The 17,152-nt window shown below is 39.1% G+C and overlaps 2 long non-coding RNA genes across 4 annotated transcripts in view; one reads left to right on the forward strand and one right to left on the reverse strand.

Moving 5' to 3' along the window:
- Positions 1 to 96: 96 nt before the first annotated feature.
- Positions 97 to 16,158, forward strand: LOC309492889. The gene is made up of 3 exons (XR_014203749.1): positions 97 to 226; positions 13,949 to 14,050; positions 14,367 to 16,158. It is a non-coding gene; the product is annotated as an uncharacterized lncRNA (long non-coding RNA).
- The window catches only part of LOC309492886, a 132,117-nt gene continuing 128,805 nt past the window's right edge, over positions 13,841 to 17,152 (reverse strand). For all 3 annotated transcript variants that reach the window (XR_014203744.1, XR_014203745.1, XR_014203746.1), the window contains one exon: positions 13,841 to 14,021. This is a non-coding gene — a long non-coding RNA (uncharacterized lncRNA). The remainder of the gene's footprint in view (positions 14,022 to 17,152) is intronic.

Consider the following 17,152-nt stretch of genomic DNA (forward strand, 5'->3'; position numbering starts at 1 on the left):
AAGCGCTTTTTTTCCACTCTTATATGCTAACGCGTCACACAGGAGCGCATATTTAAAACAAATGCACGAGAAAGCTTATCAGTTTGTAAATATGAGATGAAATTGCCGCTCAGCGGGGCGCGTAGCCTAACCAACAACCTCCCTCTTCATCACAGAAAGAGGAAAAGGGGTCCAGACAGCGGTCGAGACACGCGCTCAGAGACGTGGGAGAAGGTCCTCTGAAAAGGTACTTCGGCGAGGACATGAAACTTTTTTTGGGGCTGAACTTCAGCGCTCAGGCCGATGTTGCTTTTACGCGAGGACGCAGAATAACGCAATTGTACATTCAGTGTCCCGGCAGTTGACAAAAAGCTACTGTTTCAATAAACTCTTTGTTGTGGGATTATATAATGATTATGTTGTAATTATGGGAGGCTTTGGTAATAATAATAATAATAATAATAATAGGCTAATAATAAAATAATATCCAATACATGCGAGTACGCGTGACTTTGGAGAAAAGGAAAAGGATGAGATAATTGATGGATTGATTGATTGATTGATTATCGATCGAATATTATATTGATTATATTGATTCTGATATATACCGGGTAAATCAAAAGAATGAAGAGGGAGCAGGTGCTTATAATAGCCTAATAATAATTTAAAAAAAACTTTAAAAAAAAAACTCCTTTACTTAACTTTACAGTTTCATTTTCCACGGAGCACATAATGTCGTGCACATGTGGGAAAAAAGAAAAATTCAAAAAAAAAAAATATATATAGCCTACTAAAATAGGCCTATAATAGGAATCTAATTAATATATTAATATTTGTATGTATTTATGTTTGTTATCATCACGCAGTTCTTTTTACACCAGGACCTTTCTAATTAGAAAAATCAAATCAAGACTGATTATGAATGACTTCTGTATTAGGACCTGGTGACATCTAATGAAACGGCATATTTACACAGTCAGGACAAAAGCCTTAATCCTCCTAACGGGATCCAGAGAAGCGTTTTATCATGTGACAAGTTGTAAAGAGGAAGGTTTTCCTCTTTCTCTTGTTGCTTCACTACACAGTTGTGTGTTTGTGATATTTAGTGTGTTCAAAGGAGCATTAATCGTTATTAAATCCCAAAGGCAAAGGCTTGCCTTCTCTTTATTTTCTTTCCAGACAAAACACACGTTTTAAAAGATAGCACATTCATTATTCACTATGAAAATCAGATTCCCATGCTGCCCCTTAAACGCTCAGGAATTCAGCCCGCATTTTCCAGTCTGATGTGTATGAAATTCCTTTTTGAACAAATTCCAAAATAAAAGTTGTGCCTCTAAAGAAATTAGCATAACCATCCCATCAATAATATCACTATCTCTATGGGAATGATAGCGAAAGCAGTAGGGGTGTTCCTTTACTCAATTCTTCATGGATTCTCTGTTTCTTTTGAACTTGTTATAGCAAGTCAAGTGATTCTTTATCGGTGACAGGCCTGACAATACACGACGAGGACGGGAAAGCAGGTCAAAAGGAAGTTGCCATATGGACTTCAACATGCACTTTCCTAACAATATAGGGCAGAGATCTGCTGCACAAACGAGTGTGTCTATTTAACGTTTATTTTTAAGTGCTTGGGGTTAAATTAAGTTGAATACATTTGTTGCGGATAAAGTAGGGCAGCTGTATTGTTGTTAAAGTGAATCGCTCGTCTGTGTTTCTTGTCTGTTTACTTCTCTGTGGCTTTTACGCTAACAAACAAATGTGTATGCGTTCGGTTTGTCTGCTATCCATTTTATGGATTTTGGTGGAAAAGGAAGAGAATGAGGTAAAATTGTCACGTTGTCTGGTGTGTTTGGAAGGGCAGCATTCGAGATTGATCATTTTGTCTCCGCAAATATCAACTTGAATCAGGAATCAAAAGGTCGAAAGATCCTGACGGCTCAAGTCACGTGACTCCACACTGCCCGCGAGCAACAGGTGCACTAGGGGAGGAGGGAGGACTCAAGGCATCGTTTCATTTTTTATTTTATTTTTCCTGAAAGATTTAAAGATAAAGCTTTTAGTTAATCAGATGTAGTGACCTGTGGTTTAATGTTTCTTCATTTGTTTGTGTATTTAACAATAGGCAACCTGTTTACTGGTAATACTTGGAATCTGTATATTTCAAATTATAGAAATATTTATATGCACATAATATTTATAACACACAACAAACACACACAATATATATATATATATATATATATATATATATATATATATATATATATATCAAACACAAAGCATGTTCATGAGCTTTTTTATTTAATTAAAATATGATGCTTAAAAGAAACTGTAGCCTATATTTTAGGTGCTCTGACTGTATCTAGACTAAATCTTTTTCACCATTTGAATCTTTTTTTTCTTTCTTTCACTAGTTCATTTTACATGTTCCTTTGGTGTGACAAATGAATTTTAAAGTACCAAAAAAATCCATGTAGATTCTCAATTAATATGAGGTAATGAAAACTGCATATCTTAGGAAATAATGAAGAATATTGTTTTAAATAGCTTTAAATCACACTCCAGGACAGTACCCAATACCCATACACACAGTCAGTCAATTCACTTATATAGTGATATAATACTGATATTTCCTGCAGTAAAGCTGAGATTTGTGGGCTGCTCATTTTGCATTTCGGCGTCACTAAAGCTGGACTAGTTATTTTTGCGACACTGACAAAGCTGTTGTGGGTAATACACTACTCAGAGAGTAACCCACAGAGTTTGTTTATACTATTAGACCAAGACCACACACGTCCAGTGTAAATATTTCAAGACATCAAAGTGCATGCAAACACTGCACATTTTATTTTCAATACACGCTCATAACCGCTAACAAAGTGTCAGCCACAGAAAAAAAAAAAAAAAAATGACTCAAGGTTTGAACAGTTACATGGAAAGATAAAACAGTAATGGCTGGGTATGATAGTTTCTCCAAAATTCTTTCTGACAGGAATTTAAGTATGAGCCTATCAGCACTGCGTCTGGTATCTGTCCAAGACAGTATGGCCTCTAAAACAGACATGCCAGTGTTCAGAAAAGGACAAAAAACTATGAAGATGTTAGTTCTCTCCATCTACTTGGCCTCTGAAAGCAGCTATTTAGCATCTTTTAGCAGATGTCCAGATAATTCACAAGTTTATCAAATTAATTCAAGGGAGCAATGACCAAGGAAGTGATGTGCTCCTAATCAGCCACAAAGAGAGAGAGAGAGAGAGAGAGAGAGAGAGAGATGTGGGGCGAGTGTCACTTTAAGACAGAGCAAATAAATGACTGCATAAGCATTTTATCCAGGAGCAGTCTGATGGTTTAATGCTGTGCCTAGTTTATATCTACATACAAACACACCAGAATGGTTTTCTCATATGGAAGGAGGGGAGGGGGGCTACATTACTTTTTAAATTGAGTTTCTCTGAGCATAATCTGTTCCAGGTCTTTGATGAAGAAATGTTCTCAAAGTATCACAGTGACTGATTTAATGAGAAGCGAGTGAGCACAATTTCAAACAATCTGATTTTCTGAACCTTCTGTGACTCTAAACTTTTAAAATTGCACTTAAGAATCACATCAATTACTCTTTAAAGTATGACATCGGCTAACTAGGCGCACTAGCATAACAAACACACTCTATGGCGTATTTACTCCATATCCTCTCATCAGGATCTGATACATTGGTCCCTTATGTGAGCCCTCTGCGAAGCTCTCTCAACTCCATTACTGTTTCCCTTCCTCTTCATCTGGGAGTGGAATACATGTGTGGCGGATCTACAGTACAAGTCTGACGATGATTTAGTCAAATATTACAGAAGCAAATATTTAGAGCCGACTTCTAGGTTTTCAGCATCTGATGAGACTATACGTTTGTACGTTCTCCATATTCTTCAGGCCACAGTTTAGATAATGCATCTGAACGCTCCTCCAAAATCCCACCCGCCGTTGATGAACTTAGAGAAGTGTATAATGTCTATGACTGATAACTGGACCAATGCTAATTTAAATCATCTGAATCAATGTCTGGCTGGAGGAGACAAAATATATCTAAATGAAAACATCTGACTCAAATTGATTACTGACAATGTTGAGCATAAGAGATTTAATAATGATTACATGCTTAAAATATCCAGGCCGTTTTGAGAATCCATCACTCTTATGTCTCTTACTAAAAGAAGCCACTGTGTGAGAGTTTGCTTCACAAGAGGAGCTACAACACAACAACATTAGCATTGGGGAAAAATAGCTGGCTAATCAATGTCTTAGTTGCTTCATTATAACTTTGGCTTCTCTTAAGCTTAGTCTTGAGACTCGGAAAAGCAAAAGACTGAACGTTGACTCACAAGACTCAACTTAAACCTCTCCAAAATTACTACTTTTTTTTTACTGCACACTGAAAATGATGAACAAAACCCCTTAGCATGTACTCATCACACTTGCCCCAGCTCAAACAGACTCGCCTCCTCTTTAAGGTCCATATTTCTGTGAAAGGGAGCCATCATATTTTACTATTACCTATCAATTGGTTTCTAATCATGGTAATGAGGCGTCTGCCGTTTGGTGACAGTGAACTAACGGCCTCCGTGGGAGCATTAAGGAGCCTGGGTTATGCTGTGGGCCGTTAACTACCTACAGGCGCTTGCTAATGGCTCCAAATGACCTCCTCAGTGGCTATTAGCACATAATTAGAACCTTGCAGACCATCAATGACTTCCACCGGACATGCGTACCTCTTCGGTCTTCTCCTCCTTGCTCCCCCACTTACTGTTTAATGGTCAGATTATGGTGAGGTGCTGGGATACGACCACAGTTGCTGCATTAAGTTGTGTGTGGCTTGCATTCGCCCAACACTGTGTACAGTAAAACTGCAAATCATTTGCGGCACTGCGACAGCTTAACTAAATAAACTGTACCATGTGATGGTTCACATGGACTTTTAACATCAAAAAGTTGCTGCAAGTAAGAATAAATTCCTTGGTCAGCTTTTCTTTTTTTAAAATTGAGATGCAAATACTCCAGTCATTAATTTAATAAATGAATACATAATCTAATTGTATTTTCTTTAATACAGAAACAAATCTAGCTAAAAAAAAAAAAAATGTAAATAAACTCCAAAGGAAGAAATCACTGTAAATATCCAATACGCCACCTGCTATCTCTCCCCACCATCAGTGCCCTATCTGTTCTGGTCTCTTTTACTATTATGTGCTATTGTTGTGGATCACGCCGAGCGTAAAGTGCAAGGCACGGCCACACCGCACAAGTGGTTCAGTCACACCAACCTCTGCGTACACTTAGCAATGCTCTCCAGTTACCCAGAACAAAGGCCTGCTTTAGTGGGTTAATGTCAGCTCAGGAGCTGTGGAGAACAATAGCAGAGTGAGAATAAAAAGAGGAATGCAATGTTTTGTAAAGAAAATACACCACGACACATCAGTGTGGTAGCAACTTGTCAAATTATCAGCGAATTATCTCCCAGCATCGCAACAGTTATGTACATCATCTTTGAAAACCACAGACTTTGTGACAAAAGTATGAAACAACTAATTTAAGCGGCAGGGAGGAATCTTTCTAGGTCATCAACTAGCCTTGGACAATGAAATCTAAAAAAATATCATGACAGGGTGGGGAGGACAAACAGCTTTTATGTACAATTAAGTTTCACACACACACACACACACACACACACACACACACACACACACACACACACACACACACACACACACACACACACACACACACACACACACACACACACACACACACACACACACACACACACACACACACACACACACACACACACAACCAGTCAAAAGTTTGGAAACATAAAGTTTTTTTTTCCCTTTTTTTTTTTTTTTTTAAATAAATGCAAATAAAAACAGTAAAAAAAAACAAACAAAAAACGTAATGTTTCCAAACTTTTGACTGGTTGTGTGTGTGTGTGTGTGTGTGTGTGTGTGTGTGTGTGTGTGTGTGTGTGTGTGTGTGTGTGTGTGTGTGTGTGTGTGTGTGTGTGTGTGTGTGTGTGTGTGTGTGTGTGTGTGTGTGTGTGTGTGTGTGTGTGTGTGTGTGTGTGTGTGTGTGTGTGTGTGTGTGTGTGTGTGTGTGTGCGCGCGTGTGTGTAATAGAATTCTCAAAACTTAATTGTACGTAAAAGAAAAGCCAATGCATTTGAGCTGTTTGTCCTCCCCACCCTGTCATGATATTTATTTTAGATTTCATTGTAAAAACAGTAATACAGTGATATATTATTACATTTTACATATTATAACTGGTTTCTGTTGTAATCTATTTTATTTATCATTCTAAGATAATTTCTTAAAAAAATAAAATAAAAATAAAAATATATATATATTTACCAAAGGAACATTAAGTTGATAAAAAAGACATTTATGAAATTAATTAATAATAATAAAAACATTAATTAAATAATCTCACTGACTTCAAACTTTTGAATATATATATACATTAGATAGATGCTGATTTGCTGCTTTAAAAAACATTTATTAATTTCCCCAATGTTGAAAAAGTTGTGCTGCTTAAAATTTGTATGGAAACTTTTGGATTATTTGATTAATAGTAAGTTCAAAATAACAGCATTTATTTTAAATAGAAACCTTTTGTAACATCATAAATATATTTCACTTTTGATCAATTTAATGTGTAGCCTACTTGGTGACCATAAGTAATAATTTATAAAGTATTTAGCATGAGCTTGCATTATGTGCTGTGGAGGCACACTGTAAACATGGGTAACATGGAGGGTTACAACAGTAGTGCGCTTTCTAGAGGCCAGAGGCAGTACTGCAGGACTCTTTTCTTTTCTTTTTTGCCACAGAAGCCCCACCAGACAGCCATGAGCAAAGGTCACCTAGTATGTGTTCACAATTACTTCCTGCATCCTGAGTCTCCCAAACCTACAGATACAATTTTGGATGCGTTTTCAATGTCATGGGTTTAAATCATTGTCTATGCTGCCACCACCATCCAGTCTCTCTCTCTCTCTCTCTCTCTCTCTCTCTCTCTCTCTCTCTCTCTCTCTCTCTCTCTCTCTCTCTCTGTAGACACACTCGGCATTCCCTGAATTAATTTGTTTTCATTTGCAGTATGTCAACTGAAAATATGTAGTTGTTCTCTGTGGCAGTGCAAAAGAATCTCTCTGGCGAGTGTGTTTCTGCTTCTTAATCATTAAATCTGCGTGTATGTTTTTTACAGTGCAATATCAGTAAATACATAAACAGTCTGCTGTAGCTGCTCTCCTCTCAGCTGCATCTGCGGTGCTTCCCTCTTCGCAGTGTGCCATTCCGCAACATTCCCCTAGTGTTTGTCCTGTGTTGTCAGAATGCTGCCAGCCACTGCTGATACAATGTCAGGCCGATCCACTGCCAAAGAGCAGGAACGGGCGACCGCGGCGGGTCCCAATTATCTGTGGGGCGACAGTGTTGTCCAAAAATAGCATCTTTTTCACATATACTTCTGGACTGACCGCCCCTGTCCACGGGGCGTCCACCTCTCTAAGCCCATCTGGCAGGAGGACAAACAAAATCTTGGTAGTCCTTCAGTCAAAAACCTTTTCTCAGTCTGCAAAATGGCTTCACCCCATCATCCATTTCTACACAGTGACCAAAACCCTGGACATAGTTAATCAGCGAAAGGGCACGCCTCCAAAACGCCATTCTTCCACAGCGGCATTAGTGCACAAGTAAGATTTACAGATCACTTAATGTTCCAGAGTTCTCTGCATAAAAGTATATACAAAGGTTAATATTGTAATAATATCTTCCTGGAGGGCATTGCAATCATTATCTCTCCAGAGATATCAATTAGAAGCACTTTACAGCAGGTAATGACAGAGATTCCGGTCCAAAATGACATTATTATTATTATCATCATCTATATTCCTGTGCTGCCTATACGAAGCAAAAAGAAGCGGTGTGGGCTCAGCCAAATGAAAGAAAGAAACACATCTTATGGTTCACATTCATCTTAGTTTTATGTGGTCAAGCAGAGAGACTAACAAGCTTTCGATGTAACCCCGTGCCTTGGCATTTCAGGTAGTGTGCAACAGCTGTCCGCACCTCACTTCAAGCGTTCATCTCGTATGCTACTCCTCTCTTCTTTGTTTCAAGAGGATAACGTACACTGCGTGGAGGCCAGATACCCGTAAAGCAAACGGAAATGGTGATAGACACACATCACATGAGAGACACAGGGGAAGCAGATAGAAACGATGGAGGCAGTTATGAATCAAAAGCTTTTTGCTGCTGCTCGGCTAATATTTGCTTGCCAACAAACACAGATTTACGCCGTTGCTTTCTGTGTTTGTCTAGAAACGAAAAGTCGAAACATCGGAAAAGTTACGGACTGACCTTTGGGCTTCGCTACTAACATTAATAAGGAGGATTTGTTATGTTATTGACCCTCTTATCAACAGCATGAATAATTCACAGCTGGGCCAGCACTTGTCCAAAAGAAGATGAGAAAACAGCACCCATGCCTCTGACTGTTGATTTAGCAGTTTCATATTTAATAAGGGACTGGAGCGCTGGGAGGCGCCTTTTTTTGTAGAGAGATTTAATTGGGCACTGGTGACATCCATCACATGGTTGTCATGACCATGACCTTTCGTTTGGGGCTATTCATAATAAGAGAGTTATGAGCCGGTTCCTCGTATTTCTAGCGACTCACCCCTGCGTTTGTGTAATGGATGCCGTAGCATTTGTAAACCTTATCGTACAGGAGTTGGTTAAAGCTAGTGTGCACATCAGATTTATTGCTCCCTGTCAGGCCGGTTAGGGGTGATGTAAAAGGGTGTGAGTATTTGGAGAAGGATGATTTAACGTGGATGGATAAAGTCCTATGGTTTGGAGGAAGAGGCCCTGACACGTTACTGTTTTACTGAGTAATCCTTGACACAAATGAGTATCTACAGCCTTAGGGTTGTGGGATATTGGAAAAACACATTTTCCATGTCATTTTCAAAGCCTCGTTTTGGCGAACAAGCTCTTGAGAGCTAAAAATGCCACGCGGAGAGGCAGCGCTGGGAAAATGGAAATCGAGATGAACGGTTTGACGTGGAAATGGAAGCACGACTCTTTAAAGTCGCTCTCTATCCGTCTCGGTACAACTCGGAGGCGGCGAGGGAGAAAAGAGCTCTACGCGCAGGTTAATTTCATCAACCCCGCGGGCTCTGGGGACCGAGCCGGAGGGAGCTCCCGACGAGCCATCCGCACAAGCCTTGAAGAAAGTTGCGAGACAGAAGGTGAGAGAGAGAGCGAGAGTAAGGGATCAAATACAGGTGAGCGTGCTCCCTCAGGAGCACCAGATGGCCTGCACTACCCCCCGCGTTTGTGCACTTAACTGCTTCGCTGTGTCACCAGAACAATGGTCATTCACCGGCGAGCTCTCTTACACAACTCCTCCTTTATACATAAACATAAAGCCGTCGTACATTATTAAAGCAGGCCGGGCGCACGTAATCTTTTCAGACTGGGACAAACTTACCACCATTGATATCTATGTATTTATTACAGCAATAGAGCAATATGAGGGTGAGGCGCGGAGAGATATCGGCTTACCCGAGGCTGAGAGGGAAATTTAAGATAAAGGATATTTAATATCCAGTTCACATCACCAGGGCTAAGCCTTTAATAGCACGAGGGGTTTCCATGCAGGTAATGCCTTTGTCTTTGTCTAAACACACTTCCACGGACTCTAACTGTAGTCGTGGAAAGCGTGCGGGTCACTGATAAATGTGCAGTAATGGCTCGACGTGGGAGATTGCCCATTTGTCCTGTCAGGTTATTAATGCACCTGGACACTTCCTCCAAAGGTGTTATCTAGCGGCGAAAAAAAACGAGGCGATATATAATTAATTCACTATCTCCTGAGTGTTTGCCTCTCTTTTACAGTGTTCTTACATTTTGTCACATTGCATTAGAATCAAACGACGTGCGCCGTGGCTGGCAATAATCACGGAGACAAATATGCATGTATATTATTGGGAGTAACATTAGGCTGGTGACTTGCATTCCAGGGCACATTACTGCTGCTTATTTTGTGTCTAAATGATAATGAGCGGCGGAATGATAACCTATATCATTTAGAGTGAAATATGAATTTAAAACACTGCCTGCCATTTAGAGAGGAGAAATGTGTTGCAGAGAGATCACTCAGGTGTCTTCTGCGTTCATTTGAAAACCAAGGGGGAAACGAAAGACACGGCTTGAGTTTTCTTCTACTGGTAAACGACTATTGTTGTCCTAATTACGAGCTGGCTGATGCATTATTTAACAATCCAACATATATCGCCAGGGCTGGATATGAGTAAAATAATTTATGACAAGATCTCTTTTTTTGCCCCTCACTTTAAATCAAACTTCAATAAATGTGCCACCCCTATCCATATTACATGAGGCCTTGCTGAAAACAAGTAGCATGCAGGAGTCTGTTATTCAAAATTCTTCCGACAGCATGGGGTCAAAAAAACGAAATCACACAGGAGAACAAGGAGGTGTGCTGTGTTGGCTCACCTTGGGCTGTGCAAAAATAGAGAGAGAGAGAAAAAAGACAGGAGATAAAATACAACAGATACACCCCTCCAAAACAATATTTTAAGTAGTCCATTGTTAGTAACCTTAAAGGTCAAACAAAAAAACTAAAAACATGGGTTAGGGTTAGACAGGAAAAGAGAGATTGGCTAAACACATAAGGGTTTTAACTCTCGTGTTCTGTTGGGGTCTCAGAGCCCTCAATGTCCCTTTAAATAGCTCAAAAAATAATTTACCGTGTCAGAATGACCCTTTATGACTAGGCCAAATCTTATGAGAACAGCTAAAAAAAACTTTATAAAATTCCTCACATGTTGTCCATGAATTTTTTTTACATTACCAGGTTTAGGATCTCAGGAATCCCAGATATGAAACATGAATAAATGCACCAAATTTTCAAACACTACAACTATCAGATTGGTGTACACACATTCATTTGTGTATGTATATTTTTTATAAAGGATAATATATTATTTCTAAAATATGCATAATTGAGTTTTCCGGGACAATAAAGCCAAATCGCAACAGAACTTAACTTGTACAGAATACTTAACTTGTACAGAATTTGGCGTCTTAGCTGCGAACACACATTTGTGTACCTCTTTTGTTGCGGTATACAGTTAAAATGACCCTGACCTCTATTTAGCTTTCGTGTCGTCATGACAATGGCATCAGGACAAACTTTAATGAGCACTAACGCAATGGGCAGACCTGTAGCTATCCATCATCAAGCGTGCTGAGAGATACACTGCAGCTTAAAAGCACAAGCCGAACAGACCCCGCAGAAGAGGAAAGCGGCCTTAACTAAATTTATATCATATTACACATTGAAATGTGACCCCATAATGACATCACTGAAATTCAATCAAACCCTTTATTCGGTATTACTTAAGTTGAACTAGTGTCCTTCCTCATCCGAAATTAGTAAATTGAATATGCTTCTTGTTTTTGTTACAGCGGGCCCAAGACACAGTTTGATTTAAAGCGTTTTGATTTTCACAAAGCCTAATTTTCGGGAGCACATCTGAAGAGCAAAAATAGCCCGGGAAGTTGGCAGAATTTTTTTTATTGATTGTGGTTCACGTAATTGCTATCTATCTGTATTTGTCTACTCAAGCACGAGGGTCATGTATTATGTTTCATTGCAGCCAGTGAACACTGTTAAAAGCCATTGAGAGCAGTGAGGGGTGCGGAGAGAGAGGTTTGTTTTTGAAGTTGTTGTGTTGTTGACTCTGAGAGGGCTCTTAAACTGCTGATATTGAGAGTGACTGACACATTCATAATTCCACCATTATGTACTTGACTGATCTGCTCTAATGCCGATATCAAAAACAACAGATTCAACAGTCCTAGATACATCCATGGACGCTCAGCATCGGGCCTAATTTTAAGACTGACAGCAACAGGCAAAGAAATATCAGCAGCACTAACACTGCTTAGAACAGAATGACCAGAGTGTGCTGTATTGATGGGGTTTAATTTTATTCCCAGCTTAATATATGTATGTATTCCAGGGAGAGATATTATAGGAGATTATGGAGAAAACAGGAAAGAATAAATCCTGGAAATGTAACAAGTCAGATTCAAAGTCGCAGTGTTCACTTGAGCACCACAGCTCAATATGTCAAAGCACATTTGCTAAGCGCTCGACCATGACTCTGACCTTTGTATCTCTTTAAGATAACACGGCCATTGGTAAGAGGTCACACACATGCAGGCTGCATCCGAAATCGCATACTCTCTTGAGTAGGTACTTATTTTGAATATGTTATTACTTCACGACCGCTAAAAAAGTATGTTCTATGTAGTATGAATGTATGTAGTATGAAAATAATCCGGACATACTACATTCACCATGTTGCCATTATCATATGACCTGCCAGCGTCAGTTACGTCGCTTCACTGCCATTCATAAATCCTCTCCCGTGGCCTCATGGGATAGTATGTCCGTCGTATGCAAACTTCAGAATCTCATCGGTAGTAGTAGGCCGTCTGGGTACTTTTTGCCTACTCTTTTATGAGTACTGTGAATTCGGACATTCTTCTTTTGTTGCATACTATTTTTCGCCTACTATAGTAGGGAAGTATGCGATTTCAGATGCAGCCACTGTATAGAATGTGCATCATTGGGAGACAGGAAGAAGTTTATAGAAAATATCCCATCTAAAACAGTGACTCTGAACATGTTGAATCAGACAGCAACTAAATGAATATTCTTCACCTGTCTGCTCATGTTGACTCCTCTTGTTTAGATTTCATAGTGGGGGGGAAGAAAAAAGAAAACCTCATATTTACTTTTAATTGAAAGGAAATTAAAGATGCATCCACATCCGCAAATGACAAAGGAGCAGCACAAGGCTTGGGAGTGATGATAGCTTTTGTTTAAGATGGATTTCATAAAGAACCCCTCCCCCATTGATAATAATAAAGAAAAAAAAAGAAGTCTTGGACATTTCTCCAAATACAATTACCTCTGCATCACCTGATTCAATCAAATGAATTTGCATTCTGTTTGCATCCAATGTTCCGTGGCCCAGTAAACAAGACAAGGGGAATAAATCTGATGTGTTTTCATGGTTCTGCCTGCCCCCGCCCTCATTCGCTACACTTTATTTGGAATATTTGAATTCTCATGAATCTGTAAACGCACCATGTGTGGGTGAAATTAAAAGCTTTACTTTGGAGTAAGGAGCGTCCTCTTGAGATGAGAAGAGAAAGATGCTATGTTTGAAACATTTGTGACTGGCTAATGTTGTCTGATTGAAGAGAAAAATGGAGATTGATGTGTGCTTAAACTGACCTTTAGTTTGAAGCTGGGAGAACTGTCACAACTTGCTATTAAAACAAACTGGAAATAATAGACCTTAGTTAGGGTAGTGCCTTATTTAATGTTTGACAGGAATGAATCAAGGCTGTAAGGGACAGAGGTACATGCCAGTTAGGGTTGTGGGATATTGGAAATACAGGACCAAAGACCTTACAGTAGACAAAAACTCCAAAGTTTTGAAAGTTGTGATTTTTGCACACGGTCTAAGACCTTTATGCAGTGCATGTCAAGACTGTCTCTCACAGCCTCCATGTTAAATTAAATATGGCGTCTAGTCAGACTAAGGTCTATGGGATGTCCTTAAATGGATAGTTCACCAAAAATGTATATTCTCCGTTTATTTACGCACACATTTTGTTCCAAATCTGAATGACTTACTTTAAATAATACTTATGTCACAAACACAGGAGGAGACAGACAGGTTTAGGTGCACACAGTGTTTATTAAAAGCAGAGTGGTGGTGGAACAACGGGAACCAGATGATGGTGACTTGAAGAATGATGATGATGGTGACTTAGCTGGCGATGAATGAAGTGGATTCTCTGTGCAGGTGATGAGTGAACACGAAGACAGGCGATCTGGATCAGGATGATGGACGGAAGACGGACAGGAGACAGTGTATACTGCAACGAGACCAGACAAGGAGTGAAAGGTGAACGGGGCATTTAAAGGGTGTGTTGATGAGGGAGTGCAGGTGCAGCGAGTCAGTACTCCGGTGATTATTAGTGGGAATTATTTTTTGTGTTCATTAGAGAGAAAAAAATAACAGCATGCATGTTTAGAAGAGCAAAAGGGTGAGTAAATAATCCATTGTCAGAAAAATGTAATTGTATCAGTGACTTATGATGCATTTTAAAACATAACTGCACTGTAGCCACACACACAGCTACTCACACTCAGGAAGTAAAAGTTCATTGTTCTGTCAAATAAAAAGCCATAATATATCCGTCTTTCTCTCCTCCCACCAGCTACTCCATGAGACCAGACTCATCTTCACATGTCTTCATATTCATATGAACACACAGAGGTGGGGGTCAGCTTGGTTAAAGACTCCCTTTACATCAAGAACATCATAAAGAACACATACCCATCTAAACGTGTACATTAACTGATCTCTCTGTACCACTGGGACAGATCAAAATGAAAGATATTATTGTAAAGAGATAATGGAGAGAAAGAAATGTGAATATGCTAATGTTTCCTTCTGACATATGAATGTTTTGAATTCTTCAGCACTAGCCACAAAAACATGTTGCAGAATACTGATGAGAACGCGACTAGTGCTACCTGATGCTAACCTTACAAACACATACTGGCAGATCAAGCTTCTTGGCTCAATTCTTTCTTATTTTACATGCAATGGTATAAATTAAACTCAATGTATGCGGAAAAAAAATAAAAATTCAACTTCTTAATAATGCAAAGTCTGTGACTGAACTGTTGGGCACAGAGTCTATAAAAGATTGTATTAGCTTGATGATAAAAAATATTGCGTTTTCCCATTTAGCCCATTTGTAGATGTTTTTTGTAAGTACTGAAGCATAAGCATAAAGACTGTGGCGGTTTGATGTCGCTACAATACTTACATTGAACGGGGAGGTAACTACCACAGCTTTGATTTTTGCTTTTGATTTTTGTTTTGGTTCCTTCAATGGCAGGTCGACCACTGTGTGTTGGAATAATAATTACGAAGACTATTTATTTTTAATTGATATACCCTTTCTTACTATGAAAAGAACAATTATCCCGAGAACCGCACGCTTCTCTTATGCACAGTATGCCATTGAAATAAAAAGGGTCCTGTGCAAAATGAGCAAGAATAGTCATATTTCTGCCAAAACCCCTTTTCTGTGTCAACGTTTATATCAAAGAACAATAATTTTGGCATTAAAACCACTCAACTCACCAGTCTAATATCATTTTTTGATGATTTGCTGGATTGATAGGGTATTAAAAGCAATGATACAAGATAAGAGCCAGTAAAGAAGGAAAAGATTTCATGTTAAGTGCATATTACATTCATGGGGTGCTGCATAATTTGATACGAGAATATTTCTTATGGATCGTGTTATATGCAGAGAACTATTTTACAGTTCTGGAGTTTAGCTTTTCAAATAAATAAGCGGTGTAATTACTCCTAAATCGAGATTCTGAAATGACCAGAGGGCTTTTCACAAGTGTCAAAAGAACTCATAACCGCTCTCTCTCTTTCATTCCGAATCTCCGTCGACAGTAGGAGCGAGTCTTAGCCTGTGCTAGAGGATGTTTCTAGGTCTGCCAAGATTTGTGTCTGTCAGTTTTTGCTCGTATATATTTAATTAGGTCAGCAAAAAAGAAGAAATTGTCTCAAAATGTGACTTGAGAATTGACAAAATCCTCAACACTTTTCTCCCTGGAATAAATTATACATACTTTGAAAATAAATAAATGCACCATATATTATTCTGTTGACTATGACAGAACAGAAATAGGCCTTTTTTCTGACTGGTAAGTTTTCTTTGCATGTCTCAGTGTCTCACTTATTTAGAGACATATTTATTTATTTAAGTTGAAATACAAAAGCCAGTGCAGTAGAACATAAAAGCAATCAGTCGCTGTGACTTAACAAGAATGTGCCACTATTAAATAAACTCTAAACCCATCAATGAAAAAACAGCTCAGTACATCAGCAATTTTCTGAGGCATTTGGAGGACAGGCAAGCTTCTGCTGTTTTTTATTTACTTAGATTTTTTCTCAATCTAAAGGATGTGTTATCTTTTAGGGCATCAATAGGACATTTTTAAAACAGTTTAGTTTATTTCATCAATAGAAAATAAAAATGAAATTTGTTCAATAGATATATAGCGATTGTGGTAGCGTTGTTTGTGTTGGGGGATGGGATTGGATAGTGAGGTTGAATGCGGGCCGATCCCCTGTTTTCTTGCCTCCTGGAGATGCAAATGTCAGCTTTGAGCAGTTTGTGGACTCCCTGCTAAGTGCTTGGCCCATATTAAACCAAACTGCTTCCATCTTCTGGACTTCTGGCATTCCACACCCTTACGTCGGCCATCAATGTGTCACATGACAACACATTCTTTAGAACCAATTCCATAACTCCAGATAATAAAAAAATTCTCTCTCTCTATCTCTCTCTATTTGTCTATCTGGAAGTTACATTCAAAATCTACGTGGAGTGTGGAATATGCCCTCTTACTTTCAATAAGCATGATGCTTCTTCTGGTGCAGGTAGTTTTAAACTAAATGTCATACGGAAGCCAGTGGCTAAGTGAGGAGCAACAAGAGCGCTAAACTACTTTGGCATAAGATGACAGACACATTTTGAAAAAAAACAAACATGGCTCTGAGACAGCATAACTTCATCTCGGCTACTTAAAAATATCCTGTTTCATTGCAGTCCAGAAACATTCCATAATTGGGCTACAGATGAAGAGTACAGGATGGAAAATAGTGTCTTCTCTTTCTCTATCACACAACTTTTTTTTCTTTTCCTTAAGGCTATTACTACCATTACAATGTGAATGGCCTTTGTGGATTTACTATGCATGTTGTGCCAGCCCAGTCCAAAGAGAAGTCTGTGTGGAATAAGCTAATCCCTTTCAAACAGGACGAGACTGACGCGGACATTACTCCGAAAGGCAGGGAACAGAGGGTGATGTCACACATCCAAAGTTTGGATTCAAAACACATGCCCCCCCAACACCCCCCCACCCCTTTCAGCTGCCTTTTCTTTTGAAACTGGAGGCCAACTACAAT

The sequence above is a fragment of the Leuciscus leuciscus genome, assembly GCF_965113295.1.
Source record: "Leuciscus leuciscus genome assembly, chromosome: 2".
NCBI lineage: Eukaryota > Metazoa > Chordata > Actinopteri > Cypriniformes > Leuciscidae > Leuciscus > Leuciscus leuciscus.